We start from the raw sequence: 12,698 nt of genomic DNA on the forward strand, positions 1-12,698 counted from the left end.
AATCATAGGTGCATTTGGTGTTCAGCGTTTAACTGCTGAACCTACATTTCACCTCTGGTTTTATGTTCATATGTCAGCTACATCAAATAGTACTGTCTCCATTTTCCACATACTGCAAGTCCCTGGTGCAAGCTGTGACTTGTAGTTCTCCATATGCCTCTTCTCCATAGGATGTGATGGCCTCAGTAGGTGTCTACTGTGTCTAGTGGGAAAAAAAGAGCCCAGAAAATTCCACTCCTTCCACCCTCTGGGGACCACAGTAGGCAGCAGCTAGACCAGCTCAGTCTCCTGTAACTTGTTTCCCCACATAAAGGATGGTGAACACCTCGTAGTCACCACACACACAATATTGCCTCTTCTAAATTATAGCCCCACCTTTTGCCATGTGCATCCTGTTGACTGCATTATTGCTTCTCACATGCTAGCTCAATAGTCCTTGTACGGATGTTTGGGAATTATGGAATCCAACATCACTGGTGCATGGAATGTGGCTTCACAGTGTTAACTGGACACACTTAGATCTGGTCTAACTGTGATACACATGCATGCTGGAATGTATGCTTAGTGTTCTATATGGGCGTTATGGATTCTGGTCTCACTGTGCACATTGTGCATAATGAAATTAGTTAATCTGCTAACACGGCCTACTGAAATCTGCCTTACTGTACTAAATGGAGATACTGGAATGTGTCCTTACTCTGCTGACTGGATCTACTAGAATTTAGCATTGCTTTGCTAACTGGATATACGGGAATCTCTCAGTACTTTAACTGGTCGTGTTGTATTAATGCACTTCTTCTGCTTACTGGTAATACTGGGATTTAGCTTGACTCTGCTAATTTGAGCTATGGAATCATTTCTTACAGTTCAAACTCAGCAAACTGGAATCAAAAATATTGCCTTATTGTGAAAAATGGAATCTCTCCTTAGCAGGGTATATGGGTATAATAAAACTTGTATTTAATATGCTAACTGGACATACTGCAACCTGCCCTTACTTTGCTTTGCTAACTGGGTACTGAAATGTGACCTTACTTTGCTATGTGCATTAAAATCGGATATGCTTTACTAACTGGGCATACTAGAATATGGCCTTAACATTCTGTCTGGGTATACTGGAATCTGTCATCACTGTCATAACTGGATACCCTAAAATGTAGCTTTTCTTTAATAACTCGTAACTTTGGAATGTAGCTGTAATGGGTTGGTGGGTTATAAAGGAATTTGGCACTGTTTTAGTAATTGGAATTAACATAACCTGTCCATGTGGTGCTAAATCGCAGTCTCTGTAATGATCGAGGTCCCCCCACGCACTTCCTCTGGCCACCTGTGCTTGTCCACGAGGCAGACCTCCCTGCAACGCTGGTAAGCCCTGCTGTCCTGGACATGTTTTACAGGCTCCTTCTCCTGTATGCCCGATCACTCTTACTGGTGAGCATAATTGGCCCATTTGGGCATTTTACATCTATTCTGTATGTTTAACATGTTGGGAAGCGGTGCTGCTACTTCCTCCTGAGAAGCTAGGCCTTGATTGCTTGACCACGTACCAATAATAGAGAATCTTGGCTGGGGTCCTCTGTGCCTCTCCTCTACCATATAGAGAGCGGAAGTACAGACACCCCCTACCAGTCTTTACACTGGTGGCAGCGGTGGGATGCTTATGGTTTTAAGAATCAGTGTATAACCGTGCCACTTACAAAATATCTGCACTTTATTAGATTAAGGTTTGGGTGTGTACAAAATAACTGCATTACAAGCAATGGAGTCTATTGCGAATGGTAAATTTACTCGGATGAGCTTAGAGGCTCTCCAGAGTGCTTGTGAAGCCAGGGAGTTAGACTTTGTGGATAAGTCTAGGGCTGAGCTGATAGCCCCTGGGGTTTCTACTGAATCTGTTTCTGGGAATGCCGCAATTCCTGCTGCCTCTGTTCCGAACCCCAGCAATTCCTTGGAACTTGAGTTATTAAGGATGAAATTGGCCTTTGAATATCGCAAGTTGGAAATAGATGCTGATCTTAAGAAGGAGGAGCTGGCTCAACAAGTTGAACTCAAGAATAGGGATCTTGAACTCAAAGACAAGGACACTGAATGTCAGAGAATCCAGCTAGAGAAAGCTCGATTGGAGACTTCAGCGAAACCCAGTGAGAGTGTCAGGTCCCCAGCAACTAAATTTATGAAGGATTTGGTTGGTGTGTTTTCGGAGGGTTCTGTTATCCTCCAATGGATTGAAGCGTTTGAAATGGCTTGTGCAAGATGTTGACAAAAGAGATTGGGCTAAGTGTTTGCTAAGCAGAGTGCCTCAAACTGGATATGACTGTATTCTGAAGCTGAGTGTGGAAGAAAGGGGTCAGTATGAGTGTATGAAATCTGCTTTGATTGCCAAGTTTGGCAAGACGCCTACCCAATACCTTAAAAGGTTCAGGTATTTTAAGAAAAGAGAGAATATGTCTTCGGTTGACTGGGTGAGTGCTGCGCACATGAATATGATGGGGTGGATTGATGGTTACAAGGTGAAAACATTTGTTGAATTGTCCCACCTATTGTTTTTTGAGCATTTTTCTGAAGCCTGTTCACCGGAGCTGCGTCAGTATGTTGCTGACCAGAACATTTTGGATCCCTTTAAGCTGGAAGGTTGGCTGACAGGTGGGTCTCCACCCGGGTGTCCCCTAAGCCCCTAAGGACTCCAGTGGGAAGGACAAGGACAAAGAAAAAGGGGCCTCTCAGAAAGCGGAGGAGTCCCAAAAGCAGTCACAGTTGAATAAACCTAAACCCTCCTCTCCTAAAACCCAAAATTCTAGTGGGGATAAGTCATCTGTGGGTGGAAATAAGAATAGTGGTGCACCTGCTGCAAAGCAGGCTCCCGGTGGTTCCAGTACCGTACCCCGCACTCCTGGCACTTGTTTGGACTGTGGGGATCTGGATCACAAAAGGGGTGACTCCAAATGTAAAGGTAAGGCACTTGGAGTACAGGCTGTCAGCCTGACCTACCCTTACCCCATGTCTGAGGCAGAGGCCACTGTCCTCCCCTCCTCTACAGGGATCACCTTTGGTGCTCCCATAGAGATTTCCTTAGTGTCCCTTGGGCCCTGGGACCAGTATGCGGAAGTACTGGCGACTATCACACAGAACACCCGTAGATTTTTGAGAAGTGTCCTCCTGAATGACCAGCCTTCTACTGGTTTGAGAGACACTGGGGCAAGAATGACAGTGGTGGACAGGACCCTGCTCAAGCCAGAGGACTATGTAGATGCTCCTCTGAGAACCACCAGGTTAGCTGGTGGGCCTCCCAAATTATCGCCTGTAGCCTGAGTCACACTCGTAATTGGAGACAAGACAGCAAAGCTTCCTGTCCTGGTTCAGGACAACGTCTCTGCTAACATTCTGTTAGGTAACGATCTAGTCGAGTTGGGATTGATCGCGGATGGTCTTCCCATGACTGCTGCCGCGGTCACTAGATCACAGGTGACACCGGGTCTGACTGTGAGTCAGGTACCCGAGCCGAAGGCGCGGCCTAAGGCAAGACGAAGGAAGAGCAAGAAGGCCACCTCTGAGGAGGGAGCTCATTCTCTTCCTGCTGTTCCTACAGCACCCATTGGGATCCATGCTCCGGACGAGCTAGGTCCAGTGGTAAACCCCATCTCAACTCCTGTGAGAGAAGAGCCAGAAGACTCTCCTGTGGGAGAGGTTCTCAACCCGGAGGATCATCCCGATCTTCAATGCTTGTTAGCTGAAGGGGGACCCTCCCGGGCAGACTTCTGTAAAAGGACAGAGAGAGTGTCCCTCTCTCGAGGGTCTGAGGAAACAGGCCCTGTCCCAGGCACAAGGAGAAGTGCCTAGGACTTTCCGGATTTATTGGGAGGGTGAGCTCCTTGTTAGTGAGCCCACTAGGCCTGAACCTGGTGCCCTCAAGAGGTTGGTGGTACCCCAGGTTTACAGGCCCTTCCTACTGCAGTTGGCGCATGAGGTGCCCTTGGCTGGTCATCTTGGTACCAAGAAGACTAAGCAGAGGCTCTCGGCCCATTTCTACTGGCCTTGGATGGGAGTAGAAGTGGAGTCCCACTGCAGGACCTGCCGAACTTGTCAGTTGTCTGGCAAGACTGGAGGCAGTGTCATTGCCCCACTGCAGCCATTGCCAGTGGTTGGCACACCATTTAAGAGGGTGGGCATCGACATCGTCGGTCCCCTTGACCCTCCCACGTCAGGTGGACATCGGTTCATCCTGGTTTTGGTAGATCATGCCACCAGGTACCCTGAGGCTATACCCGTTTGGACTGTTACGGCCAAGGTGGTTGCCCGGGCTCTCCTGGGCATTTTCACCCGTGTTGGATTCCCCAAGGACGTTGTCTCTGACCGAGGATCCAACTTCATGTCTAGTTACATGAAAACCATGTGGAAAGAGTGTGGGGTAACCTACAAGTTCTCCACTTCTTACAACCCCCAGACCAATGGTCTGGTTGAGAGATTTAATAAAACTCTCAAGGGCATGCTAGGTGCTTTGGAAGAGCCCCTAAGGAGGAAATGTTATCTCCTCCTGCCATGCCTGCTGTTTGCTTACAGAGAGATATCTCAAGAAGGCGTTGGTTTCAGTCCCTTTGAGTTACTCTTGGACATCCCGTGAGGGGGCCCCTTGCCTTAATCTGAGAAGGTTTGGAAGCCACACCTCCCGGTCCCGCCAAGCAAGTGGGGGACTATGTGTTAGGCCTCAGATGGAGGATGACACAGATGATGGGTCAAGCAACGGCGAATCTCAAGGCCAGCCAGGAATTGAACAAATACTGGCATGACCTTAAGGGGTCGCAAGTGGATTGTACTCCGGGACAGGAGGTCCTCGTGATGGTGCCTACCAAGCCCCGGGCATTGGCAGATAAATGGACTGGACCCTTCAGGATAATCTCCAAGATGGGCGAGGTCAATTACCTGGTTGACATGGGAATCCCAGGGGTAGACCCTCAGTTATTCCATGTTAATAGGCTCAAGCCTTTCCACAGGCGAGCAGAAGTCTCATGTCTCTTGCTAGCTTCAGAGCAAGAAGAGGATGAGAGTGAGCCCCTTCCTGATTTGCTGCATAGCAACCGTCAGGATGGCTTAGTGGAGGGGGTGCATCTCTCTCCAGATTTGACAATCGAGCAGCAGAGGGCCTGCAGGACTTTGCTCCAGCAGTATGCCTCTCTGCTTTCGATGACGCCAGGCCTTACACTGTGGTGTAAGCACGAGATTGACACTGGTGACAGCGTGCCTGTCAAGAGCAGGAGCTACCGAATGTCAGATACGGTTAAGAACCACATCCAGGCTGAGGTTGCAAAGATGTTGGATCTGGGTGTTATTGAACCCTCAACCAGTCCCTGGTCCAGTCCCGTGGTCCTTGTCTCCAAGGCAAGTTCCCAGGCAGGTACCAAGGATTGGAGGTTCTGTGTAGACTACCGAGAAGTCAATGCCGTCACCAAAACTGACGCGCCCCCATTGCCCCGGGCTGATGAGCTCGTGGACACCATAGGTGCTGCCAAATTTGTGAGCACCTTTGACCTCACCTCAGCCTATTGGCAAATAGCTCTGACGGACCATGCCAAGGAAAAGACGGCGTTCTCAACACCAGAGGGACTCTACCGGTTTAGGGTCATGCCTTTTGGATTGAAGAATGCCCCTGCCAACTTCCAGAGATTGGTCAATCATGCTCTCAGTGGGCTGGAAGCCTTTTGTGTGGCTTATCTAGACGTCATTGCCGTCTCAGTTCCACTTGGGAAGAGCACTTGACACATCTGGGTAGAGTGTTGCAGGCCTTAAAAAGGGCAAACCTCACTATCAAGGCCACCAAGTGCCAGATAGCTCAGGGGAAAGTCACGTATCTCGGTCATGAGGTAGGCGGGGGTCAAATCCAACCTCTCCCCAGTAAGGTACAGGATGTACAGGACTGGGAGACTCCCACTACTCAAACCCAGGTGAGAGACTTTTTGGGCCTCACTGGGTACTATAGCCATTTCATGGCAGACTATGGAACCATAGCTGCACCACTGACAGCTCTGACTTCACCCAAGCAGCCTAGGAAGGTTAATTGAACTGAAGACTGTCAGAGGGCCTTTGATGGCTTGAAAGAAAGTCTGTGTTGGGCACCCGTTTTGTGTGCGCCTGACTATAGCCGACCCTTTATCGTCCAGACGGATGCCTGCGACACCGGAATTGGAGCTGTCTTGTCCCAGTTAGATGACAAAGGGAGAGAACATCCTATCATATTCATCAGTAGACAACTCAAGGGTAGAGAACTTAGGTGGGCTACTGTTGAGAAGGAATGTTTTAGTATAGTTTGGAGCCTTAGGCGTTTTAGGCCCTACCTGACGGGGTCTACCTTCAAGGTCCAAACAGATCATAAGCCCCTGAAGTGGCTAATGCAGATGAAGGGTGAAAACCCAAAACTGCTCAGGTGGTCCATGAGCCTGCAAGGGCTAGACTTCACCATAGAGCACAGACCAGGGAAGAGTCACGATAATGCAGATGGCCTTTCCAGAAGGTATGTTGACCGTCTGGATGAGGGTGTCTATCCCGTGGGAGATTAGGCACCCTCCACCTCAGTCTGGGGGGGGGGGCGACTGTGATGCTGGAAATGCATCGGAGGGACAGGGCCTCCGTATCCTTGTCCTTTACTGCTTTTTGTCGTGTGTTCTGTCATGTTTTCCGCACATGAGTTCATGTGGGACTCCTGGCGGTGCAGCTCTCTCTCTTTTGGTTTGGTGAACGGACCCGTGCGATACCCTTATGGCACCCATGGGCGGGGGTACAACCCTGTGCCCCTAGTGTATGTTTCTGGGCACCTGTGGGTGGCCCGCAGAGCAGGGTATGGGCTGGTGGCAGCTCCATGCTGAAAATGACAGGTGCGCGGAGTATCCTCCATTTTGGGATACCCCGGCCCTGCCATTGGGATCCGTTGATTCCTGATGGAAAACAAGATAGCCCCGGTGGCCTCTTGCTTTCTATTACCCATTACCTTGTTTTCCCAAAGTCCTGGGAAGCCCTGACTCTGTCCCTTCCCCCTGACTGGCTGTTGGATGGAAATGCCATATATGGTGTTGTTGTGAAGGCCCGGCCAGACTAGCTGGAGCCTTCCCGGAGATGTATGTTGTGGGGTACCTCCTGTGGGTGGGACCTGGGTGAATAGAGTGTGTGACGAATATGCATTTTGTGTTGTGGGTGTCTAGTATCTGGTGGTTGACACAATGACTGAGACAACCCTGCCCGAAACCGGTATGAATGCAGCTTGGAGTGTTGAATGGCTCGGTACTTGTCCCAATACACATAACTTGTTGTGAGTGTCTGGAGAGAAGTGAATGGCCTGAATACCTTGTGTGCCTGATTGGCTGCCTGCCTGTATGAATGCCCGTAGTTGTGATTGGATGCTTGAGTGTGACCTAGCGGAATGAATGGGAGATCAACAGTATATCTAGGGACCTCTCACTGCTAGGAATCGTGTTCAGAAGCTGAAGTCCACAACGACGAGTAACTGGAGTAACTGACGCTTGACCTTGAAGCCCTGCTGGACGAGAAGAATTGCTGTGGCTCTTCTTCACAATCTGAAAGCTGCTGTGCCTCCAAGGACTGACCCAGAGAGGACCTGGTAAGGCGCCCTCTTCCCGAGCTACGAGGGACCATCGTGCACCGCTGAACTTTGCCAACACTCCCTGGTAGACAGACCTTCGACAGGCTGCCGACCTGATACGGGGACTGCTGCGGAACTCCAAGGAGAAGCACTCGGACTGTTGTCCACCACTGTCGACAACCGCCGTCGCCGACCGGAGCCGCCGTGCTCCCGTTTGCCTAAGAACTTCAATTGATAATCGGACGCTCTCGTCTGCATCGTCACCCGCTTGTCTCCCGCTGGAGAAGGCATCCACCGGTGGGTTTCCCGCCATCTAAAGACCACAGAGATGCCGACTACTCGACGCCCTTGCTGGGCCACAGTTCTTCATCATCTCTTTGCGGTCCAGAACTATCGTCACCGAGGTGCCCCGCACGCCTCTTCCTTGCATGATGCCAACGCTCTGTCGTCGATGAGCACCGCTAGGAACGAAGCTGCCACTTCCCTGGCGTAGTTCAACCTGTTCACCGTCGGATGTTCGACGACCCGTGACTCCCGCCTTAAAGGGAGGGCACTCGAGAAGGATCGGTCGACGCATCGTCGGAGAACTCTACTCCCCCAGGTACTTTGGGGGGGGGTAAAACCTTAATAGGAAGAAGTGAGACTATTGAACATATGGACTGGTGGGCTTGTGCGATATATCCTTATTTTACAGGTTGCCCAGGTGGTGGGATCTCCACACAGAACTGTGCCTAGTGGTAGGGGTCAGCATTCTGCCTATTGTTTCAACCATCTTGCATTCCTTCCCATCTCTATTGCTGGTTTACTCGTTATTGATCTGTGTGACATTTTAACCGTACAGTTGATGCACTTTAATGAGATTCGATAACATCGGTGGTATCACTTTAGAATTGTATATATTTATCATTATTGGCTTCCGAGTACAAAGTGCGTTATTGTGATCGTGTACATACCTTTGAATATTAATAATATAAATACTGTATTTTCAGTAATACAGTGTGTGGGCATTCCTTTGTGGGGGTTCTGGGACTACACTGTACTTAAGAACCAGCCTGCATCAACTCCTGAGAAGCTAGGCCTTGATTGCTCGACCACGTACCAATAATAGAGAATCTTGGCTGGGGTCCTCTGTGCCTCTCCTCTACCATATAGAGAGCGGAAGTTCAGACACCCGCTACCAGTCTTTACATGTGTTCCCTCCCTTCCAATATTATGACTTTATTGTTCTCTCCTATCTATTCTAACGGCAATGCTATCACCTATCCCCCCTCGCTCACTAAGTCTGGAAGGAAAAAGATCAAACAATATCTCCTCTCTTGCAATCCTGGTTTACCTATCACAGACACCTACATCAGGGCCACTTCTAGACACATTGTCATCGACATTCTTTTCTCTGTCCCCTCTCCAGACCTATGAACTCCACATTTAATGTCCACACTCTTCCCTTTCTCTTCTTCACCCATTAATGGTGGCACTAGATGCAACGTTCACTTGACTGGCTTCTCATCCTCGAGGTGCATCATTCATGTCTATCACAATGGCACTATCATCGCCCAGAGTCTTCAACCTAATTTTCTCCTCTTTGACCAGTGCCTGCCTTCCCTCATCAAATTCCTTCCTTCGCCTGCTGCTCCTCATTACTCTCTCTCAGCTCCTCCTCCTTCACCACCTTCGATGTGTGTACCACCCCCGTGTACCCCTTCTCGGAAAACCTTTAATCATGGTGACCGGTTTCACTTAGCCACACTCAATGCTTGTTCTGCTAACATTCTTCCAACATCTGCCTCCTCCTAGAAGACTTTGACCACAACATCATCACTCTCACCAAGACGTGGTTCAATGCCAGCTCAGTCACTGCTTTTAACTCCATTCTCCATGATGGCTACAAGATCATCTCAAATCCTCGTCCCAACTACACTGGTGGCGGTGTAGCCTTGATCTTCCTTGTGTGGGTCCCCTCTTCCCTCATACACACCCAGCCTTACTCCTCCTTTAAAAGCCTGGTCTGCAAGCTTGGCATCTCTCCCTCCTCTTTGACCATTTCTACTATCTACATATCCCTTGGCCCTATCACCTCTTTCCTGTCAGTATTGGCCGATTGATCCTGCTCTCTCCTTTCCTCCATCTCCAATCTCCTTTTTCGGGCTGACTTCAACATCCACTTAGACTCTTCAGTCATGGCCTCTACTCTATTCTGTGACACCTGCACCTCTCTCGCCCTCTCTATTCTCCCCTCAGGCCCAACCCACTCAGCTGAACATACTCTCGATGCATTCATCCTTTCTGCTCTCCTGCTCTCTACCCCACTCACCACCCTGCTATCTTCGTCCGACCACACTCTCCTTTCCTCCCACCTGGGACCTCTCGGCCCTTTGACCGAACCTCCACCAGCTCTGCCATTCTCGTTCGAGGACATCCATCCAATGAAACAAGTGTCAGTTGCTGGTTTTGCCTCCACCTTTACCCATCTCCTCCAACTACTGACTCAACTGCTGACTCTGCTCTCAACAATCTATCCCTCGCTATCACTCACACCATGGATATTCTTGACCCTGTCATGGGTATGTGCCTGAAACCTTCCTCAAAGCATAACACTTGGTATGACTCTGATCTAGCAGCCCTGAAACGCAAGTACAGAGCTGCTGAACGGAAGTGGCAGACGGCGAGCTCATCTGCTGATAAGCTGGCCTGTCACCTTCTCCAAAGGCGGTATTGTCTATCCATTGCTCCAACAAGAGGGCTCACATCCAGGCCAGTGTCTCTGGAGCTTCTAACAACACAGCTGAACTCTTTAAAATCTGCAAGGAACTTGCCAATTCATCTGCAGTCTCTACCTCGCCTCTTCCTTCCCAGGCCCTCTGCACTGCACTGGCCACCCACTTCACTGCTAAAACTCAGGACATCCTCAGTTCTCTCTCTTCCTCCCCCACAACCTCCATGCCCCTGCCACCCATTACCCCGCCTTCTGCCTTATCCGCTCCTTCCTCTTTTTCTCCTATCACACCGGACAAGGTACTAGAGTTGTCCACTCTATGAACGTCTCTTCCAAGCAGGTCTGCCACTGAACTATCAAGGACAATATTGCCTCCCTTCCCCCTGCACTCACGGATTTATGCAATGATTCTATTGTCAATGGATCTTTCCCCTCCTCCCTCAAGCACGCTCTTGTTTGCCCCTCCTGAAAAAGCCTTCTGCCGACTCATCATGTCAGGCTAACTGCCGCCCCATCTCTCTCACTCCCTTCCTTGGACAACTTCTTGAGAAATTGGTCTTCCCCCCAACTGACCCAACATACTGAACTTGTTGGTTGCCTGCACAACCATCAGTCTGGATTCCGAGGATCCAGAGACATAGAAACTGATCTCCTAAACAGTTGTGAAGAAATGCTCACTTCTCTTGACTCCAACTCACCTGCTGTTCTCATTCTACTTGATCTCTCCTCTGATTTTGACATGGTTAACTACTCTATCCTCATAGAACGGCTCCATGATACCCTTGGTATCTCAGAGCAGGCACTGGACTGGCTGATCTCTTTCCTCACTGTCCCTCCCTGGGTTGTTTCTCCTCACCCCCCTCCATGTCCACCTATGTTGTTCCCCAGCCCTATCATCTCTCCCCGGCTCCTGGTTGCTGCAAGGATTAAATGTAAATCCCTCTGCAGCATCTATAAGGCTGTCTGGGGCCGTGGACCACACTATCTGCAACCTGCTCTCACCAAATACTCTCCTTCCAGATCCCTCTGATCCTCTGGCTCCTAACTCTCTAGTTGTCAAGCGCTTCTCTAAGCAATGAGCGGGTGGCCTTTCCCTCTGTTTGGCTGGCTCCTGCTCCTCTGGAACAGCTTCCCCCTCTCTCTCCATCTTGAGCCGGATCTCCTCAAGTTTTTCAAACACCTCAAGACATTCCTCTTTTCCTCCTCCATCCCTCTCTCCCTCCCATGCTAAACCCCACAGTCGCGGCAATTGATGGCCTGAGCCCTTTTGTGTCATTCTGGATCCTGGCCTTCTGTCTGATCGGCCACAACATCCCCCCATTCACTTGCCTTTGAGCATCACATGGCCTCTGCCGCCTCACAGGCCTGCACTTATCCTTTGGCTGCTGACCCCTCTTCCATCCGGTGATCACTGCCTGGCAGCCTTTGTAACTGGCTCCCGCACTACCTGTTGCCTTGCAACTGTCTCCCTGGCACTTCACCTCTCTGTGGATCCTCTAACACTAACCCCCTTCCCCTGCCCCTTCTCTCTCTCTCTCTGCACTTGAACAATCCAAATGTTCACAAGGTCTAGTAGGACCGCCTTTTTTCTGTAGTTGACATATTCCACAGTCTTGATGTTTTCCCTTGTTGCCTTCCCTTTGCCCTGTGGGAGCTTTGAAACACAATTTTCTTGATGTATAAGCGCCTTACAAATGCCCAATATAATAAATAAATAAATAACGGAGTAAACTGGATTCTGCCCAGACTTTGCTAACTGGATAAGTGGTATCTGGCCTTACTATGCTATTTGTCCATACTGGAATCTGTCCATACTTTAAGAACTGCATACAATCTACTCTGGCCTTACTGTCCTACCAGTACACACTCTAATTTGTCCCATGTATGTCACATGGGCGGACAAAGATCTGAGCTCACTCTGCTAATTGGGTATACTGGAATCTGCCTTTAATGTGGTAACTGGACCCGAGGGTTCTGGCGTTGTTGCGATAATTATGCATACTTGTATCTGGCCTTAATCATGTAACTGGACATACTTCACTTTGGCTCTTACCATCGTAACTGGGCATAATGGAAATTTGGATTGTGCCAACTTGGAATAATATAACCTATCACTGCCATGCTAAGTAAAATGGAATATGGCCCTCCTGTAGCGTCTGGACATACTATAATCTGGTCTTACTTTGGAACCTGGGGGCATTGGAATGCACTAGGAGAATTGATTTGAACGTGTTTTATCGCGCCACAGGTTCACTACTTTATTCAGAGTAGGGGTCTATCGTGAAACGCCCTTACTGTGCCAACTGGAAACATTGCATCTGTCCTGGCTGTGCTTACTAGTCACATTGGACTGTACCCTTACTGTGCTACTTGTGCATCGAGGCCAATGGGAAAGCACCT

At 49.5% G+C, this 12,698-nt stretch overlaps 1 protein-coding gene across 3 annotated transcripts in view; it reads left to right on the forward strand.

Moving 5' to 3' along the window:
• Positions 1-12,698, forward strand: part of RAPGEF5 (Rap guanine nucleotide exchange factor 5) — a 1,543,629-nt gene that overhangs the window by 756,200 nt on the left and 774,731 nt on the right. The window lies entirely within an intron of this gene.

This window comes from Ambystoma mexicanum, chromosome 2q, assembly GCF_040938575.1.
Source record: "Ambystoma mexicanum isolate Mex_15411 chromosome 2q, UKY_AmexF1_1, whole genome shotgun sequence".
Taxonomy (NCBI): Eukaryota; Metazoa; Chordata; class Amphibia; order Caudata; family Ambystomatidae; genus Ambystoma; species Ambystoma mexicanum.